Source organism: Apium graveolens, unplaced genomic scaffold (genome assembly GCF_009905375.1).
Source record: "Apium graveolens cultivar Ventura unplaced genomic scaffold, ASM990537v1 ctg3335, whole genome shotgun sequence".
In the NCBI taxonomy this organism is placed as follows: domain Eukaryota; kingdom Viridiplantae; phylum Streptophyta; class Magnoliopsida; order Apiales; family Apiaceae; genus Apium; species Apium graveolens.
Window position 1 is genome coordinate 15,695 of NW_027418044.1, and position 8,146 is coordinate 23,840.

The 8,146-nt window shown below is 31.0% G+C and overlaps 1 long non-coding RNA gene across 1 annotated transcript; it reads right to left on the minus strand.

Annotated features, from left to right (window-relative positions):
* Positions 1–2,437: 2,437 nt before the first annotated feature.
* LOC141701096 (uncharacterized) lies at positions 2,438–3,282 on the minus strand. The gene is made up of 3 exons (XR_012566675.1): positions 3,126–3,282; positions 2,905–3,039; positions 2,438–2,615 (listed from the first exon to the last, which is right to left on the minus strand). It is a non-coding gene; the product is annotated as an uncharacterized LOC141701096 (long non-coding RNA).
* Positions 3,283–8,146: the final 4,864 nt, after the last annotated feature.

The following is an 8,146-nucleotide window of genomic DNA, read 5'->3' on the forward strand; positions in this document are numbered from 1 at the left end:
GAATTTGGATGCCCTTGATGATAAACTGGTCTCAGAAAGGCCAACAAGAAAGAAGACCATTTATCTTCCTTACCACCAATACATATTTGTTTACAACTTAGGAATAGGTTCAGCTGATATCTATGAGACTGTGACAGTAATCTTTATATTAAAAAAAAAAAAAAATTGTTGGCAGGTGATTCGAAACTACATGAAGCAGTGTGCACTTCATGAATCGAAGAATGGAAAGCTCTTTCATAAGACCGATATCATAACAAGTTTTGTTTACTTGGGAATTTAGCAGTAGCATTGCATCCAGAAATCGTAGCTTATGAAGATTCCTTTTTGTAATTTTATTTGCGGTTAACATTTACATCTACAACGAATGTTGTTTCAGTACTCTGTACAGTGAACTCTCAGAAACAAAGCTAAGTATACTCAGTAAAGCTTTGGTATAGTAGGCTTAGTCGGGTAGGGTACATGATGTACACTTGTACAGTGATCAAATTTCAATCACCAGCAACAGTGTGTCATATGGTTATAATGCAAATGTAGTTTACGTGTAGTCTCTTCCATTCAGTCAGAATCAACATATGTTAGGTATCAGTTTCCAGATAACCTACTATTTCATATAGGTTTATGGAGATCTTTTTTTGTTACTACTATTTCACTAGCAGCAGCAGGTAGCACAAAAGCAATCTAGCAAATTAGCCAAAAAAAAAAAAAGAAGGCAAGTCAGCAAAAATTGCAGTTAAAACTAGGGAAATTCTTAATGGTCTTATAATTGGCTTTTCTTGATGGTACACAAAAAAGTTTCGACTTCCAGATGGTACCATCATATTATTGACTGTTTCCGAGAATTAATACCATTTATGTCAACAAACGTTGGTCAAATGTTAAGTCATTAAGAAATGACCATATAAATAATCGAAATTGAAAAATAATTACAACCATATGACATTAACACCATTCCAATATTATAATGAGAATAATCAGTTCAAGCTATTCATAAACATTAACAACCATATTGAATGTTTATGATTTAACGTTTATGAACAGATACTCATTGTGATACAAAGGTACTTGAGACCGCGTAATATCCCGTTATTTTAAAAAATAGTATAATAATATTATAATAAAAAGAATTAAAATTTGTTGAATATTAAGATATTGAAATTAGATTATAATGAGTTTAGAATTTGGATCGGCTTTGAAAAACGGATACTAGTGAGCTTAAAGTTAGGATTTTATAATATTATATATGATATTCTTATTTTTCATCTTTATTATTAAAATTTGTAAGAGTTCCCGCATGCAGAAATAAGCAATAGCGTAAAATTTGTAACAAATTCATTTTAAATCATAATTTATTAGTTCTAGATTGTTCAGAAAACTCATTTCATCCCCTATCATTTTCATATTTTGTGGTTTTAAAAAAATGTCATTTAAAGGATCCGAAAGGGCAAATATATATGGGCAAAATTTAGTAAATGTCATTTTTTGTTAAGTTAAAAAAATATTATATTTGATGAAACTAAGATAAGTAATTATAAGTAACTGAACATTAACAACCGTAAGAGAATGCTATTAATGTCATGTGGTTGTAATTATTTTACAATTTCAGATTATTTTTATGATCATTTCTTAATGACTTAACGTTTGACCAACATTTGACCAACGTTTGTTGACATAAAAGGTATTTCCCGGAAACAGTTAATAATAAGATGGTACCGTTTAGAATTCGAAACTTTTTTGTGTACCACTGAGGAAAGCCAATTATAAGATGGTGTCATCGAGAATTTCCCTTAAAACTATTACATCCCCATAGGAAGCTCAGATTTGGATTAGACTCATTCTACTTGGTGATCATGTCTCTGATATAACTTAAACCAGTGATAGTTGGAACAGTCTTGAGAAGATACCAGAGTGATGCCACTTATCTTCCCAAATGTCAGCAGAAGTTCCATTTTCCAGTATCTAACTAAACTTACAGTAATCAAAAAAGGTTGGAGAAGTGCTTTTTAGTTTAGAAATACCATCCATTTTGCGAGACAGATCAAATATGTTACCCCCACTGAACAAGAAACTGGGATCTCCAATGGGATCAACTCCATATTTGGTCATTATATCTTATGTACATTAGATAAAGCAAGACAAAAAATCTATATGTACTTTCTATGGAAGCAGACTTTCTATTATGTATGTGGTATTTTCTTATGATCTTCCATCAAGATCTAGATGGTAAAAATCTGATGCTCTATAGCATTTCTCTGCAATATAATGTGTTTCATTACACCTACTTTATAATCACCACACACACACAAAGGGGACAAACCCAGATCTTAATTTAGAAGCACAGCAAAGATACAGACATGAGACATCTACACCCTAAACTTATGAGCAAATATGCAAGTTTGAATCAATGAAAAACAAAATTTCGTTTAACAACAAGAACTAATTAGGTTAAAAGGATAGCAATTTTATAACTAGCAAAAGATGTCATCTAGTACAAACAAAACGAAATTATCCAATAATTAATAATAAAGTGCATTACAATAAGTTTATTACAAGCTAAATCCGCGTCACAGTCGCATCTTAAGGTTCCCAAAAGCCAAAGCCCGTCATTTTTCTCACTCCTGATGAAAAATCTTATGAATAGTCAAAAAGCAGTACTGCTGGAAGATAATATATTTTTTCACTGATTAGGTTTATATGCCTTACAATTACAATTGAGTATATGTTCTAACAATAGATCTCGGAGTGAGCGATAATCGAAATAGGTCATGGAGAAGTAAAATATCTAAGCAATCTCATTTAAATATTTAGGTTATAGATAAAATATACGAGCTTACAAACAGGTCACGAGTAGTAAAAGAGCAGAGAAAAAAAGATAAAATATTTAAAAAACTCGAAAATAAACATTACCGAGGAACGGTGGTGTTCGCGGAAAGACGTATTCCCTTTGCCACTCATCCTCCAGAGACAAGTACCAACAACTGTATACAACAAGAGCACAGCGGATCTTTCAACTTTCTTATTCCTGTTGTTCCCTTCTATGTACTGAAATTATGACAAGGGCTATTATATTTATCATACAACGTATACACACACAAACTAATTATTTATGTTTATATGCGATTCATTACCTTCTTCGCGTTGATAACAGATCTCCAGAACCCCATCTCCGGAAACTACACAAGAACAACTACACAAGAACTAGTAATTTTGTCCGGGTTTCGCATAAGGGAATTTTTTTGTAATATATAATAGTACGTAAATAATATTTTTTTCAAAATTTGTTTATTAAAACTTATTTACCGAACCGCTGCTAACAGTAAGCAACTTATAAAATGCTAATAATTTATGTTTTTAGCAAATTAAGAAAATATTCTCACAAGGCATTACATGATTAGATGTAAATAATATACTTGAAAAACGAAAGTCTTTAAGAAAGTTGAAATAGAATAAAATAAATTTTTTTCGGTTTACAATTAAAGTGAAGGTAGTTTTATGTATAAATGAAAATTTAATAGTGTAGTTTATTTCAAAGAGATAAGCCCCTGGGATGAAGTGTATGTGAAATCTTAAAATGAATAACTAACTTTAAGTGATGAGTTGATTTTATAAGTTATATAAGTATTTGGATAATTTTATTTATAAGTTAGTTTTTTAATAAAATGAACTGAAACAAATTATTCTTAAATAAAATTCTCTTATTTCTTATATTTTGAATTAAATTAATATTTAAATATATATATATATATTAAAACTAAAATATTAAAAAAATAAAAATAAGTTGAGAAAAAATAATATTCTACTTATTAACTTATAAACTGTATTATATAAGTTGAATAGAAAACAGTTTGATATTTCCACTTGCTGCTACAATCCATATATGTTATGACCAAGGGTGTAAACCAGCCAAACTGTTCGTGAACTACTTGAACTCGGCTCGTAAAAAATTCGAATTCGGCTCGAAAATAATCGATTCGAGCTCGAGCTTTTCGAATTTTTAACCGAGCCGAGCTCGAGCTTCAAATTTTTAACCGAGCCGAGCTCGAGCTTCAAATTATTCGGCTCGTAAAGTTCGCAAGCCTTATCGAGCCTCTATTATTTTTAATTTTTTAATTATAAATATATTTTTATATAAATATTTAATAATTATTATATATTATTTTTTTATCGAGCCGAACTCAAGTTGAACCGATCATATTTTGAATTTTTTGTTAATATTTAGTGAATTAATTCGAGTTTTCGAGTCAAACTCGAGCCTACCGAACTTTTTACGAGCCAGGTTTCGAATTAGAAATTAATGGCTCGATCGAGCTCGAGTTCGAGGCCGAACTATTTTAATCGAGGTCGAGTCCAGCCTGGAAGTATTCGGCTTGACTCGATTACACCCCTAGTTATGACCATCCAGAATGTTTGGTGAATATGTTGAGAGGTATTGATTAGGAGGAGATGATTTTTTGTTCCTATGCAAACTAACACAAACTTGTTAGAATAATCCAAAGGCTCAAGGATCTTATCATTCTCCAGCTCAATTTTACTTCATGATTCTTAGAACAATTGTTGCATCAAACTACCTTGAACCAACTCACCAGTCACCAATTCTTTACACTTGCTCAAATGCTTAAATGCTTATCTGGTGCTTGCAACTTCTTCAATCGGGTAGGTAGGGTTGGATCTTGTAAAACAAACGTGCCTCCTAACATTATTAACCTGTCGCAAATCATAATTATTAAATGTATTAGTAAAATAAAATGACATCATACATAGAGACATAAGAATATAACCAAAACCAAATAACCATATTTACATTACATTGAAATATGTTCACTACCTAATCTAGACATATAATACATAAGCAAATCGTCTATGAAATATGAAAATAGAGAATATTCAGCCAAATAAGATAAGAAAAGATGAAACTTTAACATAACAAACTCCTTTATTAATAAACACAAACAAGTATAATAAGGATCTTTTACCAAACTGAGCATCTATGAAGTCAGGTTATTGCGCTTGTTTGATAACAGTCAACACTTCTTAATGACTTTTAATGTAATGGAGTAGTAATACTTGGAAAATTATGATCCGGTAAAGGATATTTACCCAGATTAGTCACATTATTCTAACAAAAAATAGTTTGTCACTTGTAAGCAAAAGACAGACAAAAAACATTGGGAATTACCATAAAACTACTCATCCAGTGCCTTCTTCCGAGACCGTGCTACATCAAAGTAAATGTATTCTTAAAGAAGCTAAATTGAAGGCTACTTTTAATAATATATTATAGTTTATTTCTGGTTGAAATAAACTCCAGAACTTAAAACCACATTTAATCTCCGTCTATGCTTCATTTTCCCTGTCCAACTCCAGGATCTTCTTAAGTTCCTTGCACTTCAGAATATGATAAGATAGCAATAACTCCTTCTCGACTTCTCATATTTAGGTTTCATATTTTATCAATTATATTTTATTACAAAATGGAAAATGATAAGATATATTCTCATCACTTTTTCGTTTAGAAACTGCACCTCCTTCTGGACTTGCTAGACCATCTTTACTCGTATTAGTTTCCTTGCTTTACCAATAGATGCTCCGAGAGTTTCTATAGATACTTTAGAATTAGTAGCTTCTGTATAGTCGAGAAATTTACCAAACTTGGAGAGAAAGAACCTCCGACTAAATATTTACAACTGTGGTTGATCCTGCTCTACATGTTGCATTCTAGATTCAACAATTGTTTCCTTCTGAATGTTGCATTCAATATCTCGTATGCCGAGGACTTATCAACATATCACGTGCTATCTATATTATAAACAACTACTTTTCTCAAATCAGCTTAAAGAAGAGACCAAATACAATAATTAAGTACATTAAAAAATACAACTATACTGGTCAAATAAAGGCTACCTCCTAGATGAACGTCAACAGCACAATGAATCCATAGATCTTCTCCAAATCAGTAGAAAATCTTCAGATGAAAAAAACAGAAATCCATGAAAAAATTATAGATAAAAGTAACACCTCATTTCCAACATGAAACTCTTCCAAACAGATCAGACACTCGCTACAATTGGCTGGAACAACCTTAAGCCTGAATTTTGAGTTGGCGTGAAGTAGAGTCATGGGTGGTATGCAGTAGCATCTTGGCCCATGCCTCTCATCTCTTGACCAACAGCTTCAAATGCCCAATCTGATACCCTAATCATGTCAAAAACATCTTAAACTATGATTGGTTTCCCATGTTGTGCACGTAGTAAATGAGCTTGTTTCACTCGATTTCAATAAGTGTTTTAGTAATTTTAATAAAAAAACAAATTATAAATACTTCTTACAAAGTTATAACTTCATCAAGAGAAGCAGTGATGTTGTACTCTTTAATCATTACAAATTATTAAAAACTAAATCATTAATTAGTGTTTAAGAAGTATACCTGATTAAGTAGAGTCATATACCTAACATATGATCATTAGGACTGAAACTTGTACTCTTGTATAGTACCTGCACCTATTAAAAACATGAATATTTTTATAAAATAAAATAGAAAGAAATCAATCATTGTAAATGAGAGATACCTGTTTGGTCAAGTAGAAATATGCAGAATGAAAAATGAAAAATGGACAGCTTGCAATAATTGTTAACTAATTTGATGCAATATGCCAATGAGAGATACTTTTGGTTCCGAAAATCAAGTTGTATAACAGATATGCTTAAGAAAAATTAAAATTTATTATGTTGATAGATATTGCAGGAAAACAAAGTCATTTAACATGTTGTGATAATGACCTAGTCTGGGAAATCCAAGTTGTTCTAATTCTGGAACCATATTGCGTATATTTGGCTTCTTGAGATTGTTTACAGATGATTTGGAAGCGGATGTACAGTGATCACTGGTTAACGTTGAATTGCAATACTTAATTTCATATTTAGTAGATATTAGGGAGTCAGTCAAAATTTTTTTATATAAATATTACCACGATTATATGAATCGAGCAAACTTTTATCTGGTATTGCATCTCAATTTTTAAATTTTGTCGGAGACAGCCCGAATGTTGGTAACTGGAAAGGAGTAAACTTAGGTGTCACTATTGGTCAGTTTGAGGAAAATGACTCTGATGGCCAATACCTCCAAAATATAAAAGAAGCACAAACATGTTAGGAACATAATTTGACAATACATTAAGCCTTATTACATTATACAATATTGTTTACATCAAAATCTAGTTGAATCACATGATAGATTAACATCATTTAACCAACTTTGCGATGGTGTTAGTACATGTTGGTGTTCTAGTAAAACATTATAAGATATTAGATGCTTTGTTTGATAAATAAATATATGCGCATAATAAAACTTTGGTTAGACATGAATGTTGAGACCTATTTCACTATTTTACATCATACGAAGTCAAAATTAAAGCAGAGTGTCTTCCGACAGAATTGTGTAAGAGGAAGCTGCTTTGTAGCATTTTTTTTGCACAATCGGGATATGCCGTCTTTGTAAAAAATATTTATTTACATTATGTATAAATGTATAATAAAATGCAAAGATAAAATATAACAGTACCAACTATAGGCATGAGCGGACTTTGAGAATTCGGACATATATTTCCCCCAACAACTTCAGAAAAAGTAAATGTTTCTTACATTAACAAACTAATATAATGGAAGATTAACAGTTCTTAATAACCTTTTACAAAACCCGCAGTTTTGAGATTAGTATTCTCAACCACGTCGTTTCTTTTCAGAGATGGAGTTTGAGGAACTGCACGGTGGGGATGACATCCAGTAACTACTAATAATAATAAAAAGAAGAAATATCATGAAATGAAATGTTAGGGAATAAGTCCGGGAACTTCTACACATCCAAATGTTCCTACTACAAAATGGTTCGAAGTAATAAGATGTGGGTGCTAAGTGTTAGAAAAGTGATCATTTCAGAGTCAACTAACAAACTTAGTACAAATATATAACTGCATCAAAGTTATAAAATAGATCTGTCTAATCTATTTGTTATGTATTATCAATTTTATACCTTTTATAACATAAAATAATAAAAATTAATGTCTCGATAAAGGAATTGATGTGATTTAAATTATAATAATATGTACCTGATAAATTATGTAACTGTGTAATTACATTACGTTGAGAGGTATCA